The sequence below is a fragment of the Ambystoma mexicanum genome, chromosome 2p, assembly GCF_040938575.1.
Source record: "Ambystoma mexicanum isolate Mex_15411 chromosome 2p, UKY_AmexF1_1, whole genome shotgun sequence".
Lineage (NCBI taxonomy): Eukaryota > Metazoa > Chordata > Amphibia > Caudata > Ambystomatidae > Ambystoma > Ambystoma mexicanum.
The window spans coordinates 799,932,306-799,948,678 of record NC_090923.1 but is presented as its reverse complement, the minus strand read 5'-3'; the positions used below and the strand labels follow the sequence as shown (position 1 = coordinate 799,948,678).

The following is a 16,373-nucleotide window of genomic DNA, read 5'->3' as shown; positions in this document are numbered from 1 at the left end:
CACTTAGACAGTCTGGCCATTCCATTGCATTGCACTGCACTGGGGAAGAGAATTGATTGAAAGTCTGGTAGGGGCCTAGGGCAAGGGATTCAAATGCGGACTGCTCGGGAAGCAAATCATCTGCTTCCATTGGAAAACAGGTGAACGCCGGGTGAGGGCAGGAGTGTAGAGTCAGTATATTGGGTGGGACTTTGGAGGGGAGTTAAGGCACTAGGGAAGGAAGGATTCTGCAGGACAGGATGACGATTTCACTGTAAAAGGTCATTCTGTTGCATGTCAAATGCCGTCGGTGAAAATGCTGGCAACAGGATTCCCTTTTATCCACTGATAGCAGGGGGATAGTGAGAAAGTGGTTAGGATAGAGGTGGCCTGAGAGTTACAGGAGGGTTTCCCCCTCTCTTGACACAAAAGGAAAATAAATGCTGCCAGTATTTTCACCCACAACATTTAACGTGTGGCAGAATAACATAGAGCCGATCTTACTGGAGGTGTGATCCCAGGACTAGAAGTAATTTGAATGCCTGAATTTTGTTCCACTAAGAAAACCTAAACATTCACTTATACTGCAACACTGAAATTGAGTCTTCACATATTGTCCCCCTAATGTCAACGGAGGTGCTACTTATTGACCATAGGAGAAAAGAAGCGCCTGTAGTGATGATTCCATGAAAATATTGTGGCTTTTGCCCAGAATTCTTCAATGTGCTAAACCTCTCCCTCAAGCAAGCCATGATAGCACTGCTCCCTATGAAATAAATCAACAGCAGACCCATTGGCCTTGGGTAACTCCCGGCAGAGCTCTGATCTTTCATTCGCAAGAACATTCTTGGAAGCAAGGGGGTAACTCGCCAGTTATAAAGCTTTGACGAGAAACTGTGCAATATTCAAGATGGACAGTCCAGCGTCACACCAGGCAAAGGCACAGAGACTATCCTTACTGATTCTGCTAATGAGGCTAATTGATGCACCTGCAGCGTATGACATTGTGGATCATGCAATCCACTTTGACCATTTGGTGAAGTGGTCTGCGATCTCTGACGCATCTTTTAAATAGATTTGCTCCTTCCTGTACAGAAGCAAGGAAGTTCCTGCCATTTCTGCTCCCTCAACATTAAACAACATCTCTTGCAGTGCCTCACAGAGAACTTTGGGCTGAGGGATTTCTTTTTAACATCTATATATGTACCCACTAGCAATGGTCATCATGCTTTATCAGCTGCAATTCCCAATGTCTGCTAATGACACACAGATCCATCTGCATCTAGAGAAGGATCCAGTAGAACAGAATAGAAACCTGGAATACTGGCAAAACATCCACAACTATATAAAAGAAACAACCTGTACCTCAAAGGGTCAAAATCAGAGATCCCTGCGGCGGGACCACCACCATGGAGTGGACAACCTGCACGTGGCTGCACTTCCTGGAAGATGCTTCTATATGTTCAGGCAAAGTAAGAAACACTACAGACACTTTGTGATGCACCCAAAAAGAATCTCAGGTGAAGCAAAAGTTGATCAATAAGTGAAGCCAAATGTAGGTGAAAGAAGCAAGGAGGGAAAACCCGGAGGGTACAAGGACCTCTAATGGAGATCCAATACCCCTTTCTTGACAACACCTGCCACAAAATCCTTCGGGGAACCCCATTGAAAGCCGTTTTAAGGTCTATAAACACGGCATATAGTTTGATCTGCCTTAAGGTGACATATTTTTGGACAATAGGTTGCAGTCAGAAACACTGGTCGATCGTGCTCCTTCCCATCCGAAATCTGGCCTGCATGGAGTTGATGATGTCATTGCTATCTGGAAGGATCAACCAGTGTCTATATTGCAACTAACCAACGATCCACGACCTTGCGGAGATAAGCCTGCTGTTCCGTCCACATTATCAAAGTTGGGAACAAGGAGGATTATAATTTGCTTGTGTTTCCAATTTGTTTGGATCCCTTCTGGTGTACTAGAGGTGTGGGGCTGATTGATGGTTTAGACACCGATAATCATCTCTGGATCACTGGTGCCCCAGAAGTTTATTTGTCACATTCTGCCAAGTGCTAGCCCTACATCTTCATCATTCAAAAATCAGCATTACTCACTAGGACCAGCATTTAGCCATCAATAGCCCCATATGCTTCCTCCATGCACCTCTACCTTTCTGAGGACCAGTCCCCCTTGCCCCCCACACCCTCATTACCACTATCCTTGCAACTCAGCCCAATTCTGGTTTTCCATTACCAGCTTCAGTGAGACTCAGTGCTCAGTGACCACACCCAAAATATTAACATTGAATTGAAAGAGGGACAGGGTCTAACTGCCCCCTGAATAGATGTTTACTCAGTCCTTCTGGCTAAATCTGTTGTGGGATTGTATCAATTCAATGATAGATTGTTTCACTTTTTGAGCCATCACCATCATTTAATCCGAATGGAGTTTTTAGTTGAACAGGGGCAGGCCCCAATATTCTTTTGCCAGTGGCGACCAGCCCATTACACACAGAATAGATAGATTGTGTGTAGAATCCCTGTAGATGCCTCTAAATACTCCAGACACATCACACAGACATACACAGGTTTGCACGCATAGGTGCACACAGTGGCTGCTGCAGTGAAAGGTTCTCTCCAACATATTGGGCCTGATCTACAAAGCGTTTTTCAAAGGGATATTCGCAATGAAAATACTTTACGAATCAGACCCATAGGGTACACATACTGAGCGTGAACTATGAACATGAGCAATAGTTCAGCAGTAGAGTGGGAGTTCATGGCAGAGTGCAAAGCCAGCAGGCCATGGCAGGATAGAAGCACTGTAGAATGTTAAATGTTAAAGGTATTTGTACCGCGCACCGTCACCAACGGAATTGGTCCCCAGGCGCTCTGGCAGATCTGTAAATGATAAGGTGGGGTGGGTTAGTAGGTGAAGAGGGAGTAGGATAGTGAGAGGAGTGGTGTTCTGTTGGCAGCTTCAACTCGGTATACACCAGATGCTGAGCTTTGGTGCGGGTATTGGATCGGTGACAGGCCGCGTGTGCTGTTGGTCCGGCTTATGTGTTGTAGCAGTGTTGTGAAGTGCGTGCGGCTTGTTGTGCCAGAGATGGTTGTGTGAGTTTTTTGAGTGAGCTAAGTATGCAGAGTTTGAGCCTATATTGGTTAGTGGGTTACCTGACCTTTGGCATGCTAGCATTTGCAGTTCTGTCCCAGTGTGGCGCCAGTTGACTCCCACAACTCTATCTGGATGCGGCACGGGCCAATGTTCAGAACGCTATCCGGGTGCGGGCAAGCCAACATTCACAGTCCCATCCCGATGCGGCGCAAGCTAGCGTCTAGAGATCTGTCCAGGTGTGGGCATGTTATCATTCGCAACCCTATCTGGATGCTACGCAGGCTGGTGTTCACAATTCCAAGTGTGGCACACGCCAACATTCAAGTTTCATCTAGGCGCTGGTTTGCTATCCTTCAATCAATCCCATCTAGATGCGACACAGGCCAATGTCTACAATTCTATGTGTGGCCTGTGCTAGTCTTCAAGTTTTGCATAGGTGCGGGCATGCTAACGTTCGAAGTCCTATCCAAATGCGACGCTGGCTAATATTTCACAAATCTATCTAGGTGTGGGTATGTTGGCATTAAACTTCCACCTAGGTGCGGGCATGCCAACATTCATGGTCCTATCTAGATGCGATGCAGGCTGATAGTCTCAATTCTGACTAGATGTAGACATGCTAATATTCACAGTTCTGTCTAAGGGCGGGCATGGTAGCATTCAAAGTCCCCTCTAGATGCGACGCGGACCACAATTCCATCCACGTGTGGCCATGCTAATATTCTCAATTCTATCTAAATGCGCCTGCCGGTCTGGATATGGTGCGTCCGGTACGCGCGAGTGGGTGAGTCACTTGAGGGCTTTCGTCTGGGTCTAAGTATGTGTTCATTCTCTGGAGCCTTCCTTTTGTGGCTGTTTTCCAAGCTATTTTATGCTCTGTCGAGTGGTTAGTTCTTTGGTTTGAGTGTTTGTCCATGTTGGGAGTGGCCGGGATTGGAGTTATTTTCATCGTTGTTTTAATGTCTGCGCATTCTGGTGCGTCACCGTTGTGGTTACCCTGTGAAGAGCCATGATTTGAGGAGTTTCCTGAATGCTAGGTGGTTTGTTGTGCTCCGTATATTCTTAGGTAGGTCATTCCAGGCTTTGGGTGCTTGGTGGGAGAAAAAGGATCCTCCAAGTTTTTTTCTGTTGTAGGGTTTTGTTTCCAGGCGTATGTCAGTGCTTGATCTTAGTGTTCTTGTCGGTTGATGTAGGCGTAGTTTGTCGCTTAGGAATTCTGCGCCTTGTTTGTGTACTGCTCTGTGCGTGATGCACATGGACTTGAACTTTATTCGTTGTTTTAGTGGTAGCCAGTGTAGTATTTTTAGCGCGGGTGTGATGTGTTCTCTTCGGGGTAGCTTGAGGAGGAGGCTGGCTCCTGCATTCTGTATGCGTTGCAGTTTTTTTTGAAGTCGTTCGTCCATTCCCAGGTTTAGGCTGTTGGCATAGTCTACTCTGGACATGATCAGAGCGATGATGGTAAGTGTTTTGTTGGCGAACGACAGGAACGGTAGGATCCTTTTGATGCTCGCAGGAGGAAGAAACGTTTCTTGATTACTGAGTTTACTTGTGGCTCTAGAGTGATATTGTTATCCATCAGGACCCCTAGGTTTTTTACAGTTGATGATGATTCTGGTGTGGAGCCGAGCTCTCTTGGCCAGGGGATGTATATGTCTCCTCCCTTTTTTGAGACGATCATTATCTCTGTTTTGCCTGGGTTTATATTGAGATGGTTGAGGTTCATCCAGTTGAATATGTCACGAAGGCAATTCTCTAGTGTGGTGTTTTCTTCTCGGGTATCTTGTATGTTGAAGATTATTTGGGTATCGTCGGCGTAGTTGTAGCATGTGAGTCTGTGTTTTTTGATGAGTTTGATTAGTAGGTACATGTAGATGCTGAATAGCAGCGGGGAGAAGGATGAACCGTGTGGTAATCCGCACGTGGAGTTTCTGGGTTTGGATTTAAAAGGTTTCATCCATACTGTTCCTGTTCTGTTTGTTAGGAAGGATTTGATCCATAGTAGGGCAGTGTCTGTTATCCCTAATCCTTCTAATCTCTTTATGAGGATGGTGTGGTTGACAGTGTCGAAAGCTGAAGACAGATCAAGGAGAATCAGGGCGGTACTGTTGTCTGAGTCTGTGTTTGTTTTTAGGTCATCCCATATTGAGTGGAGAGCTGATTCTGTTCCTCTCATAGGTCTGAAACCAACTTGTACCTGGTCTAGAAGCAATGCTCTTCTATGAATTCTTGGGTTAGTGTACGTTTCTAGCAGTTTGGCTATGTACGGTATGTTGGAGATGGGTTTATAGTTAGATAAATCCTCTACGTTTCCTGTTGTGTCTTTGAGTAGCGGCTTGATGTAGGCTGATTTGAAGGCCTTTGGTAGTTTACCTGTTGAGATTGAGAGGCTGAGGAGGTTCATGTGGTATTGTTTGAGAATTGTTTTGTATATGTCCGTATATGTAGGACCTACTCGACCATTAATCCTTCCGAGGATGGTACAGAAAAACATAGAACTATTATTGCAAGCCAAGTCACAGATGCGTTTACGTTGTACATTCCCTAATTGACCTTTCCATAATATTGGAATCTTTTTAGTATTAGTTTCTAGAAATGTAAATATTTGCTGAATTTGATGCCGTGCATGATGTTATGGGCTGCTGCTATTGACATGGACAGCGAAAGGCTACCAGGAAGAGCTTGGTGAAAAATGTGACTCCCCTATTCATGATGCCTGTAATTACTGTCAATCACAACCTCAGGATTATTTACCACTATCAAGTGATGCGACAACAATGCCTACTCCCTGCTGTTATGGGAGCAAGTCTGTGGAACATAAGGCAAGGCCATTTATAACTGCCCCATCGAAATAATGTACGTGTTCTTTAATTTCAAGTTTGTTAGGATAGTTAAAGGGCCCATCAATGCATATTATAAGCGGACTAAAATCCTCTCCACTGCAAAGCAATAGCGGCTTTCAAATAACTCTATGCATGGAATTCACCTCCTCCTTGCCTTGGATAAAGCCACATTTAATGACGCCTCTTAAAAATAGGAATATACTTCTTCAGCTTTCCGCCTTGTTTCTCAAATGTAGTCAAAGGTTTGCTTTTTCTACCACAGAGACTTTAAAACTAGGTGGCATGTCTGGCGATGTTTGCAGAAGCGTTACCGGCCAACTGTAGGGACTTTTGTATGAATGTATGAGATTTATAAAGCATAACCCAACTTGGGAAGCAATGGAACGTTGTACATAGAGAATGCACCCAGACAATAAGAGGGTTGCAGGGGCAGCAGAGAACCTGCAATGGTAAGAGGAGATGTTGGGGGGGGCGAGCTCTGGAGGATTTGGGGTGTGTGTGGAGAAATATGGTTAAGTGGAGTGAACTGCAATTGGTGAGATAGTCTCTGAAGTGCAGGATGGAGTAGACCAGCCTTATCTGCATTGGTAACTTATTCCAGAGATAGGGCGTGCAACAGGAAAAGGCTTTTTTTATAGCCCCCCACCCCTTGTAGTTCTATCGTCCAACTCTGGCCATGTTGTGGCATCTGTCTGGTGGTACGCTGGCCTCCGGAGATGGTGGGTTTTTGGGCCAAAGAAAGCTGTGTTTTGGTTGTGGCTGCTTTGTAGGTGATGCAGGATGTCTATAACATGATGTGTGCTAGAAGGGGTAGACAGTGCAGCTAAATTCCTTCTCTTGCACAGTGTCTGAAAACGAGTATCACTGAGTTGCATAATAGCAACACTTACCATGAAAGTGGCAATAGACAATGCGATTTGTACTCGGCACTACAAAAATGATTAACGTGATTGTCATAATTTGTGCTGCAAAGTTACTGTAATGTGAAATGATGGAAATGCACACAACTAAAAAGAAATTGTCAACATGGGTCTTGTGAGACTGAAACACATGGAGCCTTGCACAACTGTTTCACCACTGGTGGGGCAGCCAAATGTTCTCAACAACTTTACAGAAATGGGAAGGCGACCCTTCATTTAGCTGTTAAAGTATCCCGTGGCCTGTTTTCTCACTGATCTCTCACCCCCCTTGTTTAGTGCTCTGAAACCACTATCAAGCAGTGCTTGGGCTTACCAGTCACCAATAAACAAAGAAAGTAATATTATACTATGATATTAAATGTGACAAAGCTACGTGTAAAGAGATCAAAGGCACATGCTGTGTATCTCCCACTTAAAAAAGCTGGTTGCTAACCAATTTAATAAATATCTCAGTCTGCATGTCAGTGCTTCAAATGTTGGTTTTATCAACCTGAGAAAAATATGTTCTATCCCCACTCTACACATGGTTCCCTCTCAAGGCAAAACATCCAATTGCCAATCAAATTCACGGCAGACTGCTGGGAGTCATGTTATTTGTCCGAACAGCAGAAAGTAACTATTAGTTGCATCTGATTGAATGTCAGTCTCAGTAAAGCAATGAAGAAAAGAGCGTACCTTATTTTCATGCTAGAGATGGCCTCTCTCTGAATCTCTGAAGTGCTGCACCATATATAAAGTCAATTGCCACTATAGTGCAATCTAATATAGTATTTCCTGGTTGATTTTTTTAAAATATGTCATCATATAGACTACACAAATAATTACTATATGTGTATCGAGCGCAAAAATATCGACAAACTTTTATTCCATTTTTATTTTTAAAAAAGCAGTTTTTTTTACCCGCTGTCCGCTACACTCACCCTGCCCATGGTCCGACCAAAACATCATCACCTTGTCGATCACACACTCCAAACTCATCAATTGCGCGCATTTCACGCAAACTCACCAGAGATTGCATCCTACTCCTTCTCAACCCACTCAAACAGGAACACCATAGCACACATGACCCCAATGTATTAGCAGATCTCTATGCCGTGACCCTAATTGACGCAGCAGACACCATTACCACCCTAGCACTCCAGAAAGCCAAACCCACTGGCTACATCAACTCACGGTTCAACCCTGACCTCCTGGAATTTAGGACCAAAAAAACCACTCGCTCTCCGCCTCAGTGAAAACCTTAGTGAAAAAGTGAAAAAAGGGGTCTACATCGATCCCACCTTCTCACTGACGTGCCAAGTAAACGCCATCTCCCCCTCGGCAGCATACACAACCAAACTGATCAACGCCTCCAGACCTTTCCTAAGCACAGACAGCAGCCTAACTATCGCTCATGCAGTGATCAGCACCAGGCTTGATTATTGCAACATGCTCTTTGCGGGTAACACTGCACAAAATCTCCAAATAATACATATCATACAAAAACATGCTCTTCGTGCATCCCTCAACATTCAGAAATCTCAACACATATTGGCCACACGCAGAACTGTGCATTGGCTCCCGATTCGAGAACGGATCATTTTCAAAACCTTATCTGTTAACCACAGATGCATCTCCAAGTCTGCCCCACCTTACCTATCCCAGAAAATCACAAGGTTCTCTCCCATGCCTGGGGGGGCACGCGATGCAGGATGGCAAAAACGAGATTTTTTTTTCTCCTGCACTGAACTGACCATGTGCAACGGGGAGCCCATCAGTCAGTGCAACGTGATGGGGGATTGGCCACGAAACAGGAAATAAACGCAGCCTGGACCCACGCTTTCCTGCATTTGGATTGCGTATCCAGACTGCGTTGAAGTTTTCTGAGTTTCCAGCTGTTCTGCAGCACTGGTTTAAGTGCTCACGGTCCTCCAGCACCCCACTCCCTCTGTGCCCCACATTGGGGGGCACGGGGAGCAGAGGCAAGCAGGGACTGAAACTTGAATTGCTGGTGTTTTCACAACACGTCTCACCCACGGCAGATTGCTAGGCTCCAGCAATCTGCTGTGGGGGAGCCAGGTATCGTACAACACCTGTCCCCCTGCTTTAGCTGCCCCTCTATGCCCCTCTACCTCCTCACCTATTGCACCTGGAGCCAACAAGTGCATGTTCGAATATGCACATTCTAAAACCCTTGCTACTCCGGTAGCAGGAGTTTGGAGGTGGTGGCGGAATTTCCGAGCTGGCAGTTGAACTCTGCTCTAATGAAATGTTCAAAATAATAGTTTTTGAATGGTGAAATTTCTTTCATGATGCTTCTTTCCAAAAGTGGGGTTATTTCTGCCTCTGTAGAAAAAAATCAAAAGTTGTCACCCGTGATCCCAGAGTTTCATTTCCTAATAACTGCTGTCAGCATTAAAGGAGCATTTATGTTGTGATTAAGCAGTTTGACAAGCATATAGGATCTGTATAAATATAACCTGTGATAAAACACAAAGGATGGGGCACAGAAATTACAGGGTATTTGTATGGTAGTCTGACAAAAAAAGAAATACATTTCAAGGCAAACTCGTGAATGCAAGTTTAAGCAGCACTTTCGAGTTTGGAAATGGCTTTTTTTCTGTGAAAATTTAAGATGCCCATTTGGGGAACAAGTCTGCTCAGCATGTAGAAAGCCTGCTTTTAACAGTGATGCCCCCCCCTACCTCTGATCTAACGCCTTCCATCTCCCCCATAGACTCCTCCACCCTGCTGCTGCAAAACGTGCGCCAGAAGACCTTTGCCTTCTCGTACTTTGACCGGTCTTTCCAGCCCTTCATCCAATCTTCGTATTTCCCAGGTGGGTGCCTGTGCCGATCGAGAGTGGGTGGGAAGGGCGTCTTTGGGACAGGGGTGTCAGTGACATGGGGGGCAGTGGTGCGGTGTGACTCATGGATTTCAAACTTATTTTCAGGGGCTGTTCCTTTCTCTGATGCCTATCACCCAAGAGCTGGTTTTAACTCCTGCTCATCTGATCTTAATTTTGAAGTCTCAGGTAGACCCATGTATCCTAGACTTACTGTTCGTTTTAATTGCAGCATCACTGCTCCAAGCATCAGTCTATCAACCTAACCACCTGTGTCCCAGCAAGAAAATCCAGTGAAGCACTAGCCCCAGTTACACAGGTAAGGATTTATTTTCCCTGTGTGCCATTGGATGAGTAGATGTGCTGAAGGTTTAAATGAACCGTGTGCAATGTGCGTCCAAGTGTGGTTTGCGCCCTAGTCCGGGACCACACTTCAAAAAGAAAATCTAGCTAGGACTGCATGATCTGAATAGGAAGTCTTCTGATACTTGTATCAATGTTTTTTTTAAATCCAACCAGTGTTTCTGACCCATGTTTGCGTGGGGCTTCCCTCCCCACTCCCCAAACTTTTCAGATGGTTACTTTTGAATGTTTGCCATTTTTAAAATCTCTTGCAATTTCTCCCCCTCCCAGTATTTCTGACCCATTTTTGCATGGGGTGTTTCCCTCCACCCCAACCTTTTCACATGGTTCATTTGAACTCTTTGCATGTGGTGTTAGTCATTTTAACTCTTATTTGGGATGCATTTTTTATTTTTGAAACCAGTTTGCAACGTTTTGACAGATTCAGGCTCCTTTTTTATTTGGATCGTTTCCTAGTGCCCAAAGATGGTAGTGATCTCAAACAAAAAGCAGAAGGAGAGGTGGGAACAGACAAAAGAAATTCAAATGAGAGGATGAGTAGATAGGGCGGAAGAGTGGATATGGATTGAGTGGTGAGTGGATAGAGTGGATGAGTGGATAGAGTGGATGAGAGGATGGAACGGTTGAGAGGATGGGTGGATAGGGCGGATGAGTGGATTGAGTTGATAGAGTGAATGAGAAGGTAGAACGGATGAGAGAATGAGTGGATAGGGTTGATGAGTGGATAGGGCAGATGAGTGGATGTGTGGATAAGGCGGATGAGTGTTAGAGCGTATGAGTGGATAAGTGTACAGAGTGGGTGAGTGGATGAAGCTTATGAGTTGATAGAACATATGAGTGGATAAGAATACAGAGTGAATGAGTGTACAGAACAGATGAAGGTTTAGAACAGATGAGTGTAGAGGTGAATATACAGGACAGGATAGTGCTATTGAATGCGTGAAAGGCACGAGTGCTTAAAACAGATGAGTACGGGGAGCAGTTGAGTGCGGGGAGCAAAAGGAGCGCGGGAGTTAGATAAGTGCGTAGAGAGGATGAGTGCCTAGTGGGGATGAGTGCGTAATAGGGATGAGTGCGTAGTGGGGATTAGTGCATACTGGGGATGAGTGCGTACTGGGGACGAGTGCGTAGGGGGGATGAGTGCGTATTGGGGACGAGTGCGTAGTAGGGGACGAGTGCCAAGAAGGGACAAGAAGGGACAAGTACGTAGAAGGAACTAGTACGTAGAAGGGATGAGTGCGTAGAGGGGGTGAGTGCGTAGAGGGTGTGAGTGCGTCGTGGGTGTGAGTGCGTCGTGGGTGTGAGTGCGTCGTGGGTGTGAGTGCGTCGTGGGGAGGAGGAGAGTGCGTAGAGGAGCATGTGACGAATATAGTATGACTTAGATTGCAGAGAATGTCTGAAAGGGCATATAACTCATCTTATCTCACCGCCACACTTACTCTCTCCTTACATCACCACTCAACTAGAACACAGAGATACTATGACACCATTCGGTATAACTGTTCTCATACCAACACTCGCCGCTCACTCCACATCATTCTAAGTAATCACTGCTGGTTACACACCCCCCAGCCAGGCGTTCTCCTCAGGCCTAAGGCAGCCACATCCGATCTGGATAAATCCTGCCAGAACTAACACATATTCCTGACCTCTCCACCGGCACACCTATCGCTAGAAAGCAGCTATCACACGGATCCCGCACGAGCTGCACACATACCCGGTGCTCACACGCACTCTTTTTTGACTATCTCTACTCCCTCTACTGATATGAACTTTGGTTCCCAAGGAAGTTCAACCTACCAGCGCCTTCAGACCATACCAATGGTATATAAGGCGCTATATAAATGCAAAATAACAATAACAAAAACACGGAAATATGATGACTCTTATTTGGATTTCATGGATCACAGTTGCTGGGGAAGTGAAGCTGCAGTGTGTGATTTGTGGAGCTACATTAGCATATGACGGCCTGAAGCCAACAAAATTAAGCCGGCATTTGGAGACAAAACATGCTGATTTAGCAAAAAAGACCAGGGATTTCTTTGTACGGCAGTTGCAAGGCCTAAAAAAAACCAAAAAGACACTTAAAAATGGTGGCCTCAGAACCCGCAAATGCTTTGAAAGTGTCTTACCACATTGTGTACTTTCTGGCCAAAAACAAAAAGCCTCTGACAGATGCTGAGATTCTCCTAACAAATCTTGCTGTCAACCGGGTAATGCTTGGTCAGGGTGCAGCAGAAAAATGCAAAAGTATCCCTATGTCAGACATAACAATTTGCCGCCACATTGCTGACCTGTCCTTTGATATCAGTACAGAATTGATATCGCCCTTGAAACACAGCCAGTTCACCCTACAGTTGGATGAGGCCACTGACATTTCAAAATAAGCTCATTTGATTGCTTATGTGAGGTACTGCCATGGAAAAGAAATGTTGGAGGATATCTTATTTTGTAAGCCAATTCAGGGCAGAGCAACTGCACCTGAACTCTTTGAAATTGTTAACAAGTTCCTAAATTCCCACTGCCTAAAGTGGGAGGCATGTGTTGGTATTTGCACAGATGGTGCTCCTTCAATGTGAGGTGCTAGAGCTGGGTTAAAAGCAAAAGTGTGGGCAGTAGCTCCACATATTGTGTGGACACACTATATGATACACCAGGAAGCTTTGGCTGTGCGCATTATGGGGCATGAGCTCACACAGGTGCGGACCTCTGTTGTAAAGATTGTAAATGTTATTAAGATGCACCCCACAAGAGCCCGTCTGTTTGCCATATTTTGTGCAGAAATGGGAGCTGACCATGCTGCTTTGTTATTTCACATGGAGGTCAGGTGGCTATCCAGGGGAAAGGTTTTAAATCGGATATATGAACTCAGGAACGAAGTGAGACACTTTCTACTGGGTTTAGACCAGACGAAAGCAGAGCCTCTGTGTGATTCACTCTGGTTTGTACTGTTAGCTTACCTTGGCAACATCTTCGAAAAGCTACATTTTCTAAACCTCTCTCTGCAAGGCACAGAAACCACATCATTTGCTATTAATGCAAAAATGTCAGCATTCAAGAAGAAGCTGGAGCTTTGGAGGAGGAGGGTTGATGTCGGCATTACCAATGTGTTTCCATTATTAGCAGATGCTCTTGAGGAGACGTAGCATGATCTTTCACATGTTGCTGAACTAATAGGAAACCATTTAAATGCTCTCAGAACCAGTCTAGAAAAGTACTTTCCAGAGAACAATTGTAACCTGAATGACTGGGTGGTTCAGCCTTTCCTAGCAGACGCAGGGGCCCATCTCCCAATACAACTCCAGGAGGAACTATGAAGCTTCAAAGTGACCGCATACCGGAGAGCCAATTCAGAAAATTGGAATTTGGTGGAATTTGGCAACATGTGCCTGCAGAGTTTGCAACTTTATCCAAATGTGCAGTCAATGTACTGTTATCTTTCAGCACCTCGTACTTATGAGAGAGTGGATTCTCAGCACTTGCAGCCCTAAAGACTAAAAATCTGTCAAAGCTGGAGGTGGAAGAAAACCAGTGGTTGGCTATTGCAAAAATCGAACCCAATATTGACAGGCTGGCTGCTGAAAGACAGGCCCACCCTTCACACTGGTTCTCCAATATGCCACAGTCCAACTTGCAAGTGACAGCATTGATAGTACATTCAAAGTTGTTGTACTTAAGAAACAAATTGTTACATCACTTGCATGGCAAATGTTACTGAAGGACAGCAATATTGGCTGTTTTCGTTTGTGGGAAATAAATATTCAACAATATTTTTAGTTGAGTGCTCTGTATTCTAGCAAAATAATCGGAATGCTCTGTTCACAAATGTGTCCTCTAATCTGATTTGACTAATTGCAAGCAATGATTTTGAAACTATATAGTGTTTGGCACCCACTCCTGCATTAGGGGCACCATTCTACACCAGCACGCGATAACCGTTCACAACCAATTAAAATGTTGGAGTCCATGGCCTCATTACGAGTATGGGGGTAATGAAAAAAGGAAGGCGGATTGGCATTACCGGCATCGTTAACGGGTCCGGGCCATTACGAGCCGACAACCCGCCAATACCGCCACCGCCCATACCGTGCCCCTTCTTACCGGCATGCGCGCATACACGCGCCCTTTCACGGCGCCAATAGCAGGATGCCGCTAACAGTAGGACATCACAAGTTACACGGGCATGCTCTTACCGGCATCCCGAAGGCGGTAATTAGGGCATGCACGACGGCGGCAATACAGGCATCGCGGACCACCCGCAAATAGCAACCTGCAGTGCAGTCAACTGCCACTGGTGCACACAATCTCCACAGGTGGAGTCAATGGAGCCTGTCCCAGTGCAAAAGGAGTACACCCACACACCACTCCCCTTCCTACACCAAAATGATCCCACTAGCTTTGCAATCATGGGGCTGGAGGACATGCCTGTACTGCTACAATAACAACAGGCAGCACAGAGGAGACACAGGGTGAGACAAGCCCAGCAAGTTCCACCAGTGGTACCACGTAGGCAGCCACCAATCCCTCGCATCAGACCCAGTCCATTCAATCTAACCCCTGAGCAGATCCACACCCTGTACCGGTTGGACCATGACACCATCACCTCCATAGTGGACATGATACACGACGATATTGTCAGCCTGATAGAAAACCGCACTGCCATCCCCCCTCTACTAAAGGTGGTATCTGTGCTCCACTTCCTGGCCAGAGGCACCTACTAGCACACAGTGGGGCAGCTGCATGGCATATCACAACCACTCTTGTTCCGCATGCTGACCCAAGTGCTTGATGCCTTCCTGAAGCATGCAAGCATCCACATTTACCTACCACGGACTGGCCAGAAGCTCGCTGACACCAAAGTATGCTTCCATGCACTGGCAGGCATGCCCAATTGCGTCGGTGCCCTCGACTGCACCCATGTAGAATTGGCGGCCCCTCATGCCAATGAGGTGGTGTACCGCAATCGCAAGCAATACCACTCCATCAATGTGCAGATGGTATGTGACTCCAGCAAGATCATCACACATTGTTGCGCCCGATATCCCGGATCTACACATGATGCCCTGGTGCTGCGTAACTCCACGCTACCCCGTTACATGGAGCGACATGCTGACGTACCTGGCTGCTCGGTAAGTTGCCCGACTGGCCCATGGCAGTGCATCAGGGTTGTGAGGTGGGGGGGATGCATACTCCACCTGGGTGGGATGGGGGGATGCTTGCATACTCCACCTGGGTGTGATTGGGCGGTGAGTGGACAATGCACTCAGAGCTAAACATTGTTGTCTTGAATATCCCAACCTGAACATGACACATTAATGCCATACATAAGATCAATGCTATACATCAATGACAACATGCAAGACGCACAAGCAGGCCACCATGGGTATGTCAAGTGATGCATGACTAATGATTACAACTTCCAATTCCGCTAGTGTGATTAGGTACAGAGTAGCATACACTGCAATAATGGGTGGCAAGACATTGTTCCGCATCCACAGTACCTCCGCATCAGCATGCAAATGAACACCCTACATCATCTGTACAACGCAATCCACACTAACAGACGATAGTGCAGTACACAATGCATCAAATTAACCTATGTGCATACATACAGGGACATGTGCATGTCGACACCAAATAGCTGCAGCCATGGCTGTGAATCCTAAAGGTGTTAGCTCAGATTGACTCACACATACCTCTTTGGGCTCCCATGAAGGTGATGGAGGCTATCCCTTGAAGCCGTGGCTACTTACCCCTGTGCGGGACCTGCGTAACAGGCACGAAGATGAGTAGAATCTGGTTCATACCCGTACCCGTGTTGTGATTGAGCAGCCCTTTGGCCTGTTGAAGGCACGGTTCCGCTGCCTAAGCAGGTCTGGTGGAGCACTCCTTTATGGCCCTGATAAGGTGGCAAAGATCACCATGGTCTGTGTCATGCTGCACAACATGTGCATCCGGAGAAATGTACCACTGCCACTTGACATTGACATACATGCACCGGGTGAGTATGGTGAGGATGATGATGGAGGAGAAGCAGCACACCTGCCAGTACGTGATGCACAAGATGGTCGTGCTGTACGCCAATCACTGATTGACGATTACTTCTGAACCACAGGGATGTTGATGGTTATGTGTCAGTGCTACACTGAGCACTGGGACCGCGTGGATATGGATACAGGGTGTGTGGGGTGTTGGGCACTGTGCGCTATCATGAATAGAATGAACACACACGAAATGAACAATGTCCAGGCATTAAATGATTTTGAACACAACGGGTGTATTAATAAAAATTACAACAGAGTGCTTCCTCCTTCCACCACTCACACGCCCTC

The 16,373-nt window shown here is 46.0% G+C and overlaps 1 protein-coding gene across 4 annotated transcripts in view; it reads right to left on the bottom strand.

Moving 5' to 3' along the window:
* DPF1 (double PHD fingers 1) overlaps positions 1–16,373 on the bottom strand; it is a 989,286-nt gene that overhangs the window by 94,828 nt on the left and 878,085 nt on the right. The gene's annotated exons all lie outside the window — the stretch shown is intronic.